The sequence below is a fragment of the Lytechinus variegatus genome, chromosome 2 (assembly GCF_018143015.1).
Source record: "Lytechinus variegatus isolate NC3 chromosome 2, Lvar_3.0, whole genome shotgun sequence".
Taxonomy (NCBI): Eukaryota; Metazoa; Echinodermata; class Echinoidea; order Temnopleuroida; family Toxopneustidae; genus Lytechinus; species Lytechinus variegatus.
In genome coordinates this window covers 409063-426398 of record NC_054741.1, presented here as the reverse complement: position 1 = coordinate 426398, position 17336 = coordinate 409063, and the positions used below count along the sequence as shown (strand labels likewise).

Genomic DNA, 17336 nt, shown 5'->3' with positions numbered 1-17336 from the left:
CTTCACACCGACTTAAAAGCTTAATTGTGACCATTATATTTAGAGAAAAATATAGTACGCACACACACGCGCGCATACACCCCTCACACACGCACGTACCCACACACCCAAATGGGCACATTATTCCCTGCCCCCCCCCCACCCCTTTCTTCCAGACCAGCACAAAATACGGCACATGTTGGTAAACTACTAAAATGTGCAATTTACTTAATATAAAGGTGCCGTAACACACTCGCCTTTCTGTGGTTTCACTGATTTAGACCAATAACTCAATCTCCCTTGACATATCTGTTAGAATACTCACCAAAATGCAGTTTGTTGAATTACCACAACATTGTTCCAAAAGGTTTCATGTCCTACTTGCGAAAGTATAACTCGACAGCATTTCTACCCCCGAATCGAATGGTAGAAAAAATAAGAATGTTTCATAACAATCAGCTTCAATGCTGTTTTCTATAATCATGTGTATAACCCATTGAACATGTTGAAAGAGCCTTTATTCTTCTTTGGAATCCCCTAGTTATAGCTGCAATATGCATGATACGTTGGAGTGATCTGAAGTCGAATTCGCCTATTTTCATGGGCTGATGATCGCAAGAACAATGAATTCAAAAGTCAAAAATCGGTCACACCGCTAAATTTCGACAACGCTCGTCACTTCGCACAAAATGGGGGAAAATCGAAAACACGGGCATTGCCTTAGCGGTGCACCACTGAAGCCGGCGTTGCTTTGGCGCTGGTCCGCTCCGACACCTCCATACCAATGCCAAACCAAAGTTCACCACCGCAAAGGGTCGCTGCTTCAACGCCAGACACAGTTCGAGCGACCCCGTACAACCGCTCCATCAAAGTTTGTGCAACGTTTAAAGGCCTTGTCACACCGCCCGAGCGTTGTTGGAGCGGTCGTGGAGCGGAGAGAAAAAAAATCATCCCCGCTCGCTACCGTTCACCATTTTCGTTTTCGATTTTTTTTATTTTGTTTTCGATTTTTGTTTTAGATTTTTTCCCAAAAAATTTGTGAGCGAAATTCGACCTTCTCTCCGTACCGCTCCACGACCCCTCCAACAACGCTTGGGCGGTGTGATTAGATAATTCCCTTTCCTTTGGCCAAACGGAGTATTGAAGACCGGAGCTTTTGCGAAAGGGGCGTAGCCAGAACTAACCACCTATGGCTGGCCAGTCTTGTCAAACCTTGATGTTAACAAATACTATCTACCGTGGTTTTAAACTATGACTCAAGACTCAAGCATCTCCTCTCCATCTATACATCTTAATTTTAATGCATTGGATTATGCCTAAAATACAATATTCTTTATATCTCTAATGATGGAATGGTCTAAAATGGTCTAAAATATTACTATGTAACATAGCAAGACTTCTCGCTGGGGCGCAAACTTTGATTTGGCATAAACCAATCTATTAAAACTAAGATGCGTAGATAGAGAGGAGATCACAATTTTGCAGAGCCATAATTTAAATCAAGGTGGATAGTTGCTAAAGTAACATCAACGTTTCACATTGCCAGTCAGTTCTAGCTCTACCCCTTTTGCAAAAGCTTCATCAGTCTTCAATATTCCGCTAGGCCAAAGGATAAGGAATTGTAATCGTACCCTGATGGAGGTACGATCAGATAACTCGTGTTTCTAATTTCGAAACGGAAAAAGGTTATGAAAAGGCGCGCTCAGTTTTCTGTTTCGTAAGGTAAAGGCGAAACTGAAAAAAAGTGAAACGATAGTCTCAATTCAATCTTCTGTTTCGGGAACGAAACAGAAAAGGAAACGAAAATTTAAATCCAATATTGCGTTTTTCTATTCAATTTATTTTTCATTCTTCAAAATAATACAAATAAGTACAAGATAGATTGATTCAATTTAAATAATAGCATGAACAAAATTCAATATTGAAAAAAAATGATATACATATTCGAAAATGATTTGAATATAAATTAACAAACATGTCAAGTTTAAATCAATATAATCAATATCATTAAATATAATTAAATCAATGCAATTATATATCATAAGAAGAATGGAGGGGTCCACTGAAAAGCAAAGCTTGTAGAATATGGACCCCTCAAAAAACTAAAAAATAAATATTAAAATATGTAAAACAGTAAAACGGAAAAATGAACAGTTATTCTTTTTTACCGTTTTTACATATTTCATTCTTGAATCAAAATATTGAAAAATTACCGTTTTTCTGTTTTAAATCTCGAAAATAGAATAAATTTTGACTCAATATTTCGTTTTTGTTTTTTCTGTTTTGAAACCAGAAAATGAATTATCCCTCGATACTGAGTTTCCACGAACTTGCGTCTAGCGGTGCCTAACTTTGGCTGGGCGTTGTTGGAGCGGTGTGAACTTTGCGAGAGCGGAAAATTGCCCACTCCTTACCGCTCGCAATATTACGCGTATTATTATATAGCATGATAAACTTTCTTCAATGGACCATCAGCAATGACCGAGCGTATACGGCGTTGCCTTAACAGGGGCCAACTTTGTTAACTGGTTAAACTGTGGCGATCGCTAACGAGCGGTGATGAATTATTTGCACCGTTCCAGGAACGCTCCAGCAAAGTTCTGGCGGTGTGACCGAGCCTTTGCGTAGGCCTATTGTCGGTCTTCATTTTGCAATTATGGCTGCTGCAATTACATTAATACATTATTTCCAGTATCATTGGACAGAGTCCTATCTGCCTATTGGGGATTTCAATTCAACAAGAGATAGAGAGAGAGATGCATAGTAGCAAAGAAGTTTAGAGACATGCAAGTTCCCCACCCTGAAGATAATAATACAAATAGGTCCCTATAAGATCCATCGCATAAATAGACCTAATACACTAAATAAATGTCGATCATGGGGGGAGGGGTGGCGTGGGGCATTTCCCACTAGATATTTTAAAAATTCCTGGTGCCGCCACTGGCTGAATAAAACTCTCACCATCCATTGTCACAATTGAATTCTCATGAAACTTTTGACATTCCTCTAATCTCACATGATTTGTCTCAAAAGAAATTGATAGTTATTCGGTGAAAAAGGCCACAGGGCCTGATTAGATTTCATTTATTTTTTTTTTAAATATGAAATGTTTCACAACTGTAATAGATAGTCGTAATAGTCTAATCATCTAATATTATGTGTTTAATATTTCATTGTCCAAAGTGTATTATCCTAAAGCCTGGTGTCCTGTCAAAATTTGTCCAATTCATAAGGCTGGAGATCAATCTTGTATAGGAAACTTTCGTTCAATATATGCTTTTTTTGTCAATTTTGATATTTTATGAATATTAATTCATCATAATCATAACTTTCCAATCTAGGACCTGGAAAAAAACCTGCAGAAACCCTAAATTGACGTTTTGACTCAATTCACGTTTACAAAGCCGTTCAATGACGTTCTGAAACGTTAATATCGTTAAGAAAAGGTAAATTCCACCCCAAAGGGAAAAACAAAGCATAAGCGATCTTGTGTCTCGCCCACTAGTATGAAAATAACCAGAAATATCGTGATTTGTGAGGGCACGCATCAGAATTGTATCAAAACTTCATTGTGAAATAAATGGGATGGAATAACATTAATTTTGTCAGAAGAGTCGTGCAGGTAAACTTCAATGTTGACCTTAAAATGAACTTTGACCTTACCATGTGACCTGCAAACACAATAACATGCAGGTATCCTAAGAACACCTACAAAGTGACTTAATGTTGCAGAGTTATGAGTTATAAAATTGACCTCAAAATGACCTTTGACCTTATCATGTGACCTCTGATTACGCCATGTCATGCAGCAGGTCTCTTCAGTATACATCTACAACCCAAGTTTGGGTGAAAAGCGACTAACGGTTGCGGAGTTGTTCATAAGAGATTCTAGCACGTAAACTTTACGGTTGACCTGAAAATGACCTTTGACCATACCATGTGACCTCCGACTGCAGCAGCATAATATGCTGGTCCCCTAAGTGCATCTGCCAACTACGTTTGGTTGAAAAGTGTTTTACGGTTGCGGATTTCTGTTCTTTAAAAGGGCGTTTCATTTTGTAACGATTACTGACGTTGTAAAACCGCTCTTTAAAAAAAAATCGGCTTTGCTAAATGTACCATGTTCAAAGTTTGACGTTAAGTGTACTTAGGGTTTAAAAACATCGATTTTAGACGAAGACGTACAGAAACTAAAAAAAAAGGATCAGCCATTGTTCTGTAAACGTGTGTTTGCTGTGTATCATGTCACGCACAAAACCGATAATGTTATTTTCTTCGATTCTATCAGTAGGCAATACAAGTTATTAGATTGGGACGATACAAAGTTCAATGGAATCAATAATCCAATTCATGAATAAAATCTAAGGCAAGTTCGCCCATAAACTAAACCATATAATGCACATTTATTGTCAATGGGAACACTTTTTGCGACCTGATTCAACCATGGATGAATCCTTGCCCTTGCCGGGGAAGTTTGAATGATGCTTATATATTTCTGTTTTTCACCCAGTGAAAAAATGGTCACATCATCCGACCTGAGAAAAAAAACAAGCATTGTTTGCTGACTTATATTTTTTTCAGATCAAACTAGCTAGCTAATTCAGTGGTGGGCAAAAGCCAGAAATGTGTAACACTGCAGCAGAACAGGGAGGGGGGCAGGAACGCCCCCTCCCATCTGATTGTGTTTTTTCATGATCACCCCCCCCCCCCGCCCCGTGTTGAAACTCGGATTCGCACCACTCATGGCCCTGGGAAGTGTGGATGAGTTAGGTGTTCATGGTCGGGGGGGGGGGGGTTAATTGACACAAATGTTGTTCTTTGTGAGAGATTTTTATTTCTATTTTGGTTTTGGTTTTTATGAAAGGTGTGTTACAGCACAATTTGGTCATTTGCACATTTTGGTAGATTGACAAAACTTGATATTTTAGGCAATAAATCAGCCTATTGAGCAAGATACGAATCTCGTCGAACAGGCAATTCGAGCGCGAAAACTTAACGCGTGCTGCCCCCTTACCTGTGAAAAATGACTGCATATGGCCATGGTTAAATATCCCCCCTATTGACGAGAGATGGATCCGCCCCCTCCCTGTCGTCGCAGAATCCTCAGTGGAAAATTACTTATTTCGCAGTCTTCCGTCGTCGATCATCAACTTCTGGGAATATCTTTACAAATAACACGTCTCTGTGAATGGGTTAAATGCCCCCCCCCCCCGCGCTACGGTGAAAGCTCGTTCACATGCAGTGGAAAGTTACTTATTCATTTATTCTTCAATGGTCACCAACAATATCTTTACAAATGACACGTGTCGTCTATGGTGTGACCATCCTGTCTCATCTCAAAATGATTTTGAAAACATAGTAATGCTCTATTACCATGCCTGAAAAGGTCTGATCAGCCCATAATGATAATCCACACACTACTCATTCTTGAACATACAATAACAGGGCATAGTGATAATCCACACACGTCTCATCCTTGAGCCTGGATGATCTTGAATAAGCACCTAGCCGATTATATTTAGACGCCCATTCACCGACTACAAATCCCCATACTCAAATGTACATGTACATTTGATATTCATTATTATTATCATTGTTATCATCATTTTTATATGATGACGACGACGACGATGATGATTATCATTAATATTTATATTTTTGTATGATTATCATAATCATTATTATTACTATTATATTATTTTCTGATTTCTGCATGTTTAGTATGGAAGCTAGGAAACATGCTCATTAAAAACTGGTTATATTATTAGGTATGTTTAGGTAAATTTTGGTAAATTACCAAAATGTGCGGTAACTATGTTACGACATATTTTAGTAACTGCACATTTTGGTAAACTTCTGTGTAGAACGTTGACCATGGTGACGGCACATTTTGGTAAACTTCTGGGATCATTCGCTCAGTTACATTAAGAAAGTACCACAAGTCATTATCACTTGGTCTCTATTTTCTAAAACTAATTCGGCTAAACCCAGTTGGTTTACCATTAATTTTGTATAAAACACCATTTGGTCTAAGATCTACATGGCCTAACTTGGTTTATATCAAATACGTCCAGTGCCATTTCGCCCAATGATCATGTCGTCTAATACCGTTTGGTCCAATATCATCCCTTAGCCATTTAGTCTTAGAGGCGCTTCGTTTAAATGCCACTTCGCCAATAGCTATGTCGTTCAATAGAGCCAATTACACCAAAGACCACTTCATACAATAACCATTTGGTCTTATGTCGTTTGGTCCAATTTGGTCTAATGCCCGCTTGGTCCAAATTGACAGTTGGTCCAATACCCCCTTGGTCCAATGCCCGATCAGTCCAATTCCCTCTTGGTCTAATGCCCATTAAGTCTTCCTTTCTCACCCCCTTCTCTTTCTCTGCCTTATTTTCCTATCTTCTTAGTGTCCCCATTGCCTACCCAGGGGACACTATCCCAAAAGCACCACCTATACGAGATTGATTGGGGGGGTGGATAGTCTCAGTGATCTTCTATTCCACTGACGTAATTAAGAAAAACTAGAATTTAATTCGTCATGCGGACGAATTAGGTGGTCTGTCTTTATTCTCGCCATCATGATTTATAGACACAGATCTTCACGGATCAACACGGCAATGCCGGCATGATCCGGGGAGGTCCGGGATAGTTTTGCCCCAGATGACTGAACACGGCATCAACACGGCAGCTTCACACGGATCTACACGGATCATGCCGGCAGAGCACGTAGTCAACACGGACCAACACGTCAGCAACACGGACCTACACGTCAGCTACACGGACCAACACGTCAGCAACACGGACCAACACGTCAGCAACACCAGGCGCGCCGGAACACTTTCAGTTTTGGGGGGGCAAAATCCCGAAGGGGGCACAATATATTTGACAGCGTGAGATACCGAAGCGATCGTGCGGGAGAGGGGGTTGTAAGGACTTTGTGTAAAAATAGAGTATAAAAGTTGCGTTTCTAAGAGAATTCAAAAATAAATTTCTTGAGAATTAAACACAGAATTCACTACGAAAGACTATACTCAGAGTTTATGAGAACCTATAAAATCTACGCGCAAAATGTGGTTTTTGTGTCTGATGATCAATTAAATTACGTAATACGCTAATATTGACTCAAAATACCAGAAATTTTTCAGCATTATCCTTTCAGAAATATTATTTATGAACATTTACATACACGGACGACGCGAGAGAGCACAATTATCCTAAGTTTCAAGGAGTGTATTAAGCAGAAGAAGCGTAACAACAGAAACAACATACATTCTAATGAATGTCTTTTCAAATTCAAAATGTCATACTGTTCTGACGTGGCAGACGTCGATAAGCACTTATATCCCCACTTTATGCAAATCATTTCTGAACTCAGCATTGGAGATAGTCAGTCCCTGATTATCCATGCATAGGCAAAACGTTTCATATTCTGTAACTGGAGGAAAAAATAAATATGACCTGCTTAATTATTGTCTAACAATTTTAAACTTTTCTGAAAATTTATAACATTACTCGATTTATGTGTTTCCTTTGGCATGTTTTGTATGGCTGGGAAGCACTTTTGGATGACCCCTTCAAAATCTTCTTTTTTCTTTACATATTTTCTGGGGAAAATGTGACCATAACTAGGAAATGATGAATATCAAATTTCAGGAAATATTCATTAGTAAATAATCATGAATTAACAAACTACGGCAGTTAATAATGTACATTATTTAGAAGAAAACAATTACATTCCCATAGCGAATATGGTTTTCGGAACACCAAGTGGAGTTTTCGAAAAAGTGGATAGAGGAAGAAGTGAAATTGATAGGAGGAAGTTGACAGTTGATAGTCGAGTAATTTTTTGTTCAAATGAGCGTAGTCCTGATAAGGACAGTAAACCAGAAAAGGTTGAAGACTTGAAGAGGCTTGATTAGTTGATAGATGAGTACTCCATTCGCCGACTCAAGCTAGTATCTTCTCATTTATCATGTTTATCCAATAAGCAACTACTCAAGCCTCATATAACTCTTTAAACTTTTCGGTTTTACAGCTATTTTCCGATTCCATATATATGTTGCTCGAGTAACTATAGCGTTCACGCGCGTTAGTGATATCGGGTCCGGGGAGCATTTCATGAAAGGACTTGTCGGACGTTTTATCCGCCAAGTCCTGTTTTATCCGACAGTTGCTATGGTAACAATGCTTCTCAACCAATCAGAATATAGGAGACGAAAGTTGTCAGATCTGACAATTTGTCAGACGAAAATATTGATGAAACACCACCCCGGTCTGAGCGTTTCTGGGCGACCGCGCGTTTGTTAGCCGACACAGCATTGGTGAACCACTTTCAATTTGCCATTCGGTTTTAGTCTGAAATGTATTCATTAAAAGGTTACACGTTATCACACTGTAATAAGATGGAAAAGGCGCTTATCAAAGGTATGTTTCACAGAGGTACATATTCGTCAAAAGACATAAGGCTTACTATGATGTGTAATTGCCCCGTCAGGGGCGAAATTTTTTCATTTTTGACAATGGAAATGACAATTCTTAGGCAGGAAAGTGCCTTCATCGTTTACTTTTGTCCTTAAATAATATGATTTTTTTACTTTTAGGGGGGCACATTGGGGGGGCAAAATCTCGTTTTGCCCCCCCAAAATTTTCGTTGGGGGGGCAAGTGCCCCCCCTGCCCCCCCGCTTCCGGCGCCCTTGAGCAACACGGACCTACACGTCAGCTACATGGACCAACACGTCAGCAACACGGACCAACACGTCAAATGCGTTATCCATTGAGCCACGATATTCCCCATAGAAATTACACGTAAGCAATTTTGAGAATTACAATTCAAATTTTGCAAGCGAAATACGGGCATGATCCCGGCATCTGATCAAAAAATGGAGGGCACATTTCCGAAAGCTAAGAATCTCAGCTACAACATACTAAAAGCTCAGGGAAAACTGACAAGAAACTATGGAGATATGTCTCACGAAATAGCGGAATGTCGAATCTAGTTTTGAGAAAAAGTCATGTCCCATAGAGATTACACGCAAAATGATGAAAAATGACATGCCTCTTTTTATCGCTGTTTTGCGCAATGATGCGTTTCTCAAAACGAAAATTCATGACAACTGAGGAGAAAGAGTACATTCTAAACTACAACATATCGAAATCTGGGCGAAAAACAATCTATATTCGAGAAGTTACAACCGAATTTGCATAAATTTGATGACGTCATTTTTTAAAAAATGAAATTTTTTGTTTAGGCGCCATTTTGATGACGTCATGATATAATTTAGGGACATTGATGACATGAAATCGAATCTACAACTCATACTCTATCGATATATGAAAAAAATGGGGGGTCAATGGACTATTTAAAGAGCTACAGTGAATTTTCAAGAGGCATGTTTTTGCCCATATATGGCCTATAGTGAGAGCTCGCGCGCACACGTGCTGCAAACTTCAAGGGGTGTTAATTTCGTCATTAATGGTCGTAGAAGGTTGATCAAGGTATCAAATTGTTCAAAATTTTATTATCAATGCAAAGATGTAAAAAACGGTGTTTCTGGATTGCGTTAAGGCGTTACGCGCGGAAGCGCGCGCGCAAAATTTTGAAATGCTTAAAATGACCTGAAACGTACTCTCGTTTGGTCAAAAAGTGATTTTGAGCATTTTTAAATTTTCACGCGCGCGTACGCGCGCGTCGTGACCTCCAGGTGCCCTTTGATGACATGACCTGATGACCCTTAACCTGAAGTTGATGTGATAATAATTTGATTGATTTTTGATAATTGATAATGGAGATATGAGTGATAATGTGATTTTACAAAATGGCGCCTAGATGACGTCATCATGACCTGATGACCTTGAAAACTTATTTTGACGTGTCCATGACAGATCCTATAGATGACATGAAATTCAATGAAATTGACCATGTCCATTTTGAGATAACCTTGCGACAAGAAAATCCGTAAAAATAAATAAATAATAAAAAGAAAATTCTGACGAAATTAAGAGGTGATCTGTCAAAGACAGACCACCTAAAAAGATGAAGGGGCTGATATTTATCAATATGGTGCACTATTTCCGTTACATTGTGAGGCAGCAAATAATGGAAATAAAACTTTATATGATACAAACGCATACAGCCAGTGTATTTATCTTCAGCACCAAGAATAGCCAGAGGAATCAGATCCACTTGGGGGAGTAGTCCTAAAGACTGAAGTATGAATTTAAATATCTTTTTAATTCAACTTTACACGCAACACTTGGTCTCTTTTGTTTGATATTCATGGCCGTAGCCCTAACCATTACGTATGGCGCGGCGGGGGGGGGGGGGCTCTTTTGGTTGGTATTCATGGCCGTAGCCCTAATGGCGCGGGGGGGGGGACTCTTTTGGTTGATATTAATGGCCGTAAGTCCTGAAAATTACGAATGACGGGGGTGGGCTCTTTTGGATGGTATTCATTGCTGTAAGCAACAAAATGATCATATCCCATTCTTCACAACAGTTCAATCTAAGACAACACACTTTAAAAGCGCACATGCACATTGACAAGAATTCTTACAGCATTTCCATTCATTTGAATGCAGTATAAACTACAGTGCGTCTCTCCCCCCAAAAAAATATATATAAATATATGTACACTTTGAAATGACTGCCAAATTAAAAATATATAATTTTGAGTTAAAAGATCTATATATTTGGAGACTTAATGTCAACTTTCAAATGACACCAAAAAGTTGGAAAACCATTCTCAAAAACGCCTCTCAAAAACTGAAATTGGAAGACTAATTCCTTCCCAGCGTAGTTTTCTTACCCTTCATTTAAATGGGCAGTGCTCACTCAATTTGGTGTTGACATTTTTGACTTTCCACATGTAAGTCTTTCCCTAATCGGATTTATATTTTATTTGGCAGCCAATTTCAAAAGTGTATAGATTTTTGAGACGCACTGTAGAGTAATGTTATTTAGATGCCTTGCTCATGGACATAGGCGTCGCGGCTGGAGTCGCTCGGCGGACTTGTCAGGCGCCGCACACCACCCGTCCACGGCACCTCGAAACACATACACACCCGCCCCACAAACATCCAACACACGCACCTCACAATCATATAATACTCATATCCCAAATAGTTATTATAATGCCAAGAACCCACAATATAAACATGTTACTGTGAATCGTCATTTTGATATACTTTTATAATATTATCATGAACATTTTCATACCCTGCAACCAATTTTTCGCTGTATTATTTATTTATTGTGCTAGTGGGGTTCTTCTTAACGGAGATGGGGGAAAAGACAGTGTGTTAAAGGGCGTGTCAAACCTGACATTTTGTTGGTTTTAACAAAAGCAAAACAAATAGGAAAAATATCATAAGTGAAGGTTTGGTGAAAATGCGTCAAAGCAGAACTGATTTACGAAAATATTCAAATTTTCATTTTGTGACAAAAGGTAGCTTGTCAAAATGCAGTGAGATATAAATTCTTAAAAGGGTATACTAAGAAATGGAAAATGATTATATTTCGGTGATAGATATACTCCATCATTTATCACCCCTTTTTAATATGAATCAGTCATTGTGTTCCATTTTAAAAAGTGAATCCATTAAATTTATGCTCCATGATACATCGGGGAAATTGCTCACATACAAAGTCACAAATAACACACACATATCTATCTTATACTGTAGTAAATTATCATCAAATAGTCACCAATATACTGTTATTAAAACCATCTTACCATGAGGGTGAACTTCCCCTTTAACTTTATGTAATTAGAGCCGGGTTATTTGGACCCACCTCACAGCCGGGGGGATGGATTCCACTCCCCCCCCCCCCCCGAGATCTCGGCCACCGATAACGCGAGCGCCGCGAAAAAAAAAATGATTTTGTATATTAATTATGCCAATTGATGCGTAAAATAGATAATTTTCTCTAACTAAATACACCAAATAGCTAATTTTCTATTTGCATACTCTCTGTATAGGACTCAGATTAAACGTATCTAAAAATATATATCAGTATCGCAATTTTTTATTTTTTCATTGTTTTTCTTAATTTCTTGCGTACTGTTTTCAACTTTTTGTCTCTTTATGTTTTTATGGTAATTTTTGCAAAATTAACTTAACAGATAATAAACAAGGCCAAATCAATTGATTTTAATCAGTTAAAGTATAGAAGTAATGATTCTTAATTAAGGCTAAAAACACAATTTGCATTGGAACTGTAAATAAATTTACGCTTTTGAGCAATATTGGGTCTGACTTATGCACTTACATAATCGTAACCGCGTACTCAGCCGTCGCGAATTTTGTCTCAAAAGTTGCGCGAGACTAGAAAGCAAAAATTCAGCGAGTGGTGCGGTCGAAAAAAATCGTACGTCAGATTTATCGTAAAAAAATTTCAAGGGGGGTATTCCGCTCCCAGGCCTATAGGGTTTATTTTCTTTGCAGGTAAACGTTTAAGCATAAGACATGTAAAGAATGACGAACCCTCGGGGGGGGGGGTCACTCACGTATAATAAAATAATGGGTATGTGTGGCCCTTAAGGTCCCCTTTACACGCCTTGCCGGCAATTCTCACCCTTTTTCATTGACCGACCCGTTCTCCCCCGTTCCTAACCCCCGGCAGGCGTCAATCCTCGAAGACCCCAGTTTCGTATATAAACTCCAGTTCCTAAGCACCCCATTTGCAGATGGCCATCTAGATCTTAAGCCCTTACATTAATGGTGCCAGGTAAACGTGGCAGAGGTAAAAGTGGCAAAGGTAAAAATGGCTAAGATAAAAATGGCAGAGGTAAAAATGGCAGAAGTAAAATTAGGAGTGGTAATAATGGCAGAGGTAAAAAAAAAAACGGCAGCAGAGGTAAAAAAAACGGCAGCAGAGGTAAAAAAATGGCAGACGTAAAAATGGCAAAGGTACACTGTTAAAAAAACAAACCCAGAAAATTTTACAGAAAAAATAACCAAATCGTTCTGTAAATTAAGATTTTCTACAATATTTTACAGACCAGTTCTGTTTTAAAAAAGGGGAAAACAGTTTCATTACAATAAATTTGTTAGGTTACGCACACCAAATAACAATTTTCTCTGTAATTTTATTTTACACAAATGCATGTAAGATACATAGTTCAGTAATATTACAGGTGTTCTCGAGTTTTCAAGTATAAATTTTCTAACAGTGTAAAAATGGCGGAGTTAAAAATGGCAAGGGTAAAGATGACAGAGGCAAAAGTGAAAGAGATGTGGGGTGCTGGTTTGTTAAAAAACAAGAAAGTTTTCACTCCAAAATGAGAGGGGATTTCGTTCAGAAGAGGGAAAACGACAAAAAAGGGATTTATTCTAACTAAATGAAGTTCATTTAGGTCAGGAAAATACAAAAAAAAATAATAAGATAATAAACAAACCTTTTCTTCTGTACAAAAATAACATAGATTGTGCCAAATCTCTCGCATACCAACCAGATTTCCAGGGGTGCAAAATACCCAAGATCACTCCCGCTTCCTAGGGTTATGACCATCAAGGGCTTTATATTCAATATCATATTCGATGCAGTAAACATGGTAAAGGTCCAGGGTCTTCTTTTATTTATGGAAGAGCCGTGGTGTAGTGGTTCTGACTCTCGCCTTGTAAACAGAGGGTCGTGTGTTCGAATCCCACCGCGGTCTAGCGTCCTTTGGCAAGGCGTTAATCCACACTTTGCCACTCTCGACCCAGGTGCTAAATGGGTACCCGGTAGGATGCGAAAGATATTGTATGTTTGATTTTGCCAGCGCCACAATGAGGCTGCGATGAATGCAAGGAATGCTCCCCAGGGAGTGGAAATTGTGCACTTTTCGTGCGGGATTGAAATGAATCCAATGACCGGGGTAATAATATGTTGTAACGCGCTTTGGGCCATTCTGGGAAAAGCGCTCTATAAAAATTGGCTATTATTATTATTATTATTATTATTTAAAGGGTAATCCAACCCAAATAAAAACTTGTTTTTATAAGGAAAAGAAAAATCAGACAAGTGATAGGTGAAAATTTGAACAATATTGGACAAACAACAAGAAAGTTATGAATTTTTAAAAGTTGTAAATATTGGTAATCACTATACCCATGGAGACTTCAAATTGGCCGCATATGGGATGTCATAGTGATGTAAGGCAAGGACTACTCTTCTATGTACTCCAATACATATTATGGCTAAAATGTCATTTTTCCCAAAAGTTTTATTTCCAATTATATTTTTCTTTCATGAGGACATACTACAATATACTACCTGGGTTATGTTTAGATTACTGCCCCAGGGGAATTGGTACTTAGGAGAAAACCACAAATCCCTGATAATAAAGTACATGGCCTATGGGAAAGTTGTCTTTGCCCCTTGTCATAATTTACTTACACAGTTGCCAATTTGAAATCTACATAGTATTAGTGATCTCAATTTTAAAGCAGCTATAACTTTCTTATTGCTAGTCCAATTTCTTTCAAACTTTCACCATTCTGTTTAATTTATTTTTCTCCTTCCCAACACAACATTCTATGGCCAAGGCTGGATTCCCCTTTAAACAATCTGAACCAGACTCACAATCCATCCCAAACTGGCTTACCGCGGGCAAAACAAGATCATTGTTGATTTTCATAAGTTACAAATGAAGTGCCGAACCTGGGAATGCATGCTTATTGTCATTCAAATATTAAATAAAGAATAGTACAGACGACATACAAATAAGGACAGAATATTCAACCACAATCGTTCATGACAATTTCAACTGATAAGCTTTCCACCTCTATACTCTCAATATTTTTCTTTCCCCCTCTCTTTCTCTCCACCTCTCTCATGTCTCTTCCTTCGTTGTTATCGGTAAACCTGGCAAAGCTTTATATCAAAAGAACCAATCAGACAAAAAGGACTGTTATAAAGGATGACTGAGAACAGTGCAGTTTCATTTTGCTTCTGATAAATTGAATGAAAAAATATCTACTCTTTGATAACTTTTTCAGAAGCCCTCACGGTACACGTCCAGCGAATTCATAAATAATATTGTTAGACCGATGAAGACGTGATAATATGATGACATGCATAACCTTGACATGCACTTCTAATCTATGTACATGCGGGGCCTTTTTGACAATTTATTGCAATGAGGTTTAAGACTGGCCATATGTGCCTCTGTCATTTTTACCCCTGGCATTAATACCACTGCCATTTTTACCTCTGCAAATATTACCCGTGCCATTTTTACCTCTGCAAATATTACCCGTGCCATTTTTACCTCTGCAAATATTACCCGTGCCATTTTTACCTCTGCAAATATTACCCGTGCCATTTTTACCTCTGCTATTATTACCCGTGCCATTTTTACCTCTGCAAATATTACCCGTGCCATTTTTACCTCTGCTATTATTACCCGTGCCATTTTTACCTCTGCAAATATTACCCGTGCCATTTTTACCTCTGCAAATATTACCCGTGCCATTTTTACCTCTGCAAATATTACCCGTGCCATTTTTACCTCTGCAAATATTATCCGTGCGATTTTTACCTCTGCAAATATTACCCGTGCCATTTTTACCTCTGCAAATATTACCCGTGCCATTTTTACCTCTGCAAATATTACCCGTGCAATATTTACCTCTGCCATGTTTACCTCTAATATTTTTACCTCTGATATTTTTACCTCTGCTATTATTACCCGTGCCATTTTTACCTCTGCTATTATTACCATTGCCATTTTTACCTCTGCAAATATTACCCGTGCCATTTTTACCTCTGCAAATATTACCCGTGCCATTTTTACCTCTGCAAATATTACCCGTGCCATTTTTACCTCTGCAAATATTACCCGTGCCATTTTTACCTCTGCAAATATTACCCGTGCAATATTTACCTCTGCCATGTTTACCTCTAATATTTTTACCTCTGCTATTATTACCCCTGCTAATTTTATCTCTGCCATTTTACACCGAACCCAATTTATCGCCACAGTTTTAAATGGTACGATTTTAGTCTTTCAAATTTTAGGGCCACACACCCTACCCTTTCCCAATCGGAGAGCCCCTCCCCACACGATGGCGAGTAGTAGAGATAACTAGCCTATTAGCCGAGCCCCCCCCCCCCCCCGATGGCAAGTAGTAGAGATAACTAACCTATTAAAAAAATAACTAAACTTCACATGATTCACCTTCACCTTAACTATTTTTCACATCTTACCTATTAGCCGGAATCCCCCCCCCCCCCGATTGCGAGTAGTAAAGATAACTAATAACTAACCTATAAGCCGAGCCCCCCCCCCCCCGATGGCGAGTAGTATAGATAACTAATCTATTAGCCGAGTTCCCCCCCCCCGAAGGCGAATAGTAGAAATAACTAACCTATTAGCAGAGTACCCCCTTCCCCCGAAGGCGAGTAGTAGGAATAACTAACCTATTAGCCGAGTACTTAAATATCAGCAATTTTTGGTTTTCCCTAACAAGTATCTCAAGAAATCATATAAACCTAACATGGGCAGCATATTGTTTTATAATTCGAAGTTAAACGATTTTATCGAATTCTACCTGGACCCACTCTATACAATGACTATAATCATCATTTTAAAAATCACTTGTGCTTAAAGTTTGCTTTTACATATCATTAAAAGATCGGCAAGTTCCCAAATATATATATATATATACATATTCGTTTAATATATTCACCGTGCGTGCATTGTTTTGAGAAAAAAGTTTTTCAAACGGTCTAAAAAAGTACAATATCATCATAGTGCTCATCTTGTCTATCTCTTAAGTATTTCCAATCAAACATGATTTTATTTCTTCCATCAAACACACTAAACTTGCATTATATTGAATTTGTGCACACTTTGCAACGTCAACCATTTTCCTGATAGTATATAACATTGGCGACAAAAATCATATCTCCTTAGAATACATTTCATTTGTATTCTAAACGGACCTTGATAATCATGTTTTTTCTTTTTCCCCCTTATTTGATACCTTTATATTTTATTATGCCTATTATTGCCATTGTTATAACTTGTTATATTTCTTCTACGCCCCTAGGAAGGGCCGTGAAAGAAGTAAATTCATTTTCATTGTCATCGTCATTAGTAGGACCACCCATCATTGAACACCATGTTTTTGAAAATATTGTCCAAAAGTGCATTTTGTTTAGTTTTCCGCTCGGCAAAGTAGACGCACTGAAGAACATGAAGAATAGAAAATGTCTGATAATCTGTTTTCGTATTCATAGTAAGGCCATTCTGTTTCAAACACATTGGGTAATTTCAAATTAGACGTTATAGAATTATCTTTAGAAGAAACGTAAATAAAAACACACAATAAAATCACAATTTGCACATTCAATGTCCTATAA

The 17336-nt window shown here is 38.2% G+C and overlaps 1 protein-coding gene across 3 annotated transcripts in view; it reads right to left on the bottom strand.

The window, feature by feature from the left end:
• Nucleotides 1-5145, bottom strand: part of LOC121407002 (amine oxidase [flavin-containing] B-like) — a 36721-nt gene extending 31576 nt beyond the window's left edge. For 2 of the 3 annotated variants that reach the window (XR_005968858.1, XM_041597888.1), the window contains exon 1: nucleotides 305-921. The gene's annotated coding sequence lies outside the window, so the exon portion shown is untranslated. Of the gene's footprint in view, nucleotides 1-304; nucleotides 922-4993 lie in introns of those variants that run through there. The other variant, XM_041597889.1, reaches the window with a different exon arrangement.
• Nucleotides 5146-17336: the final 12191 nt, after the last annotated feature.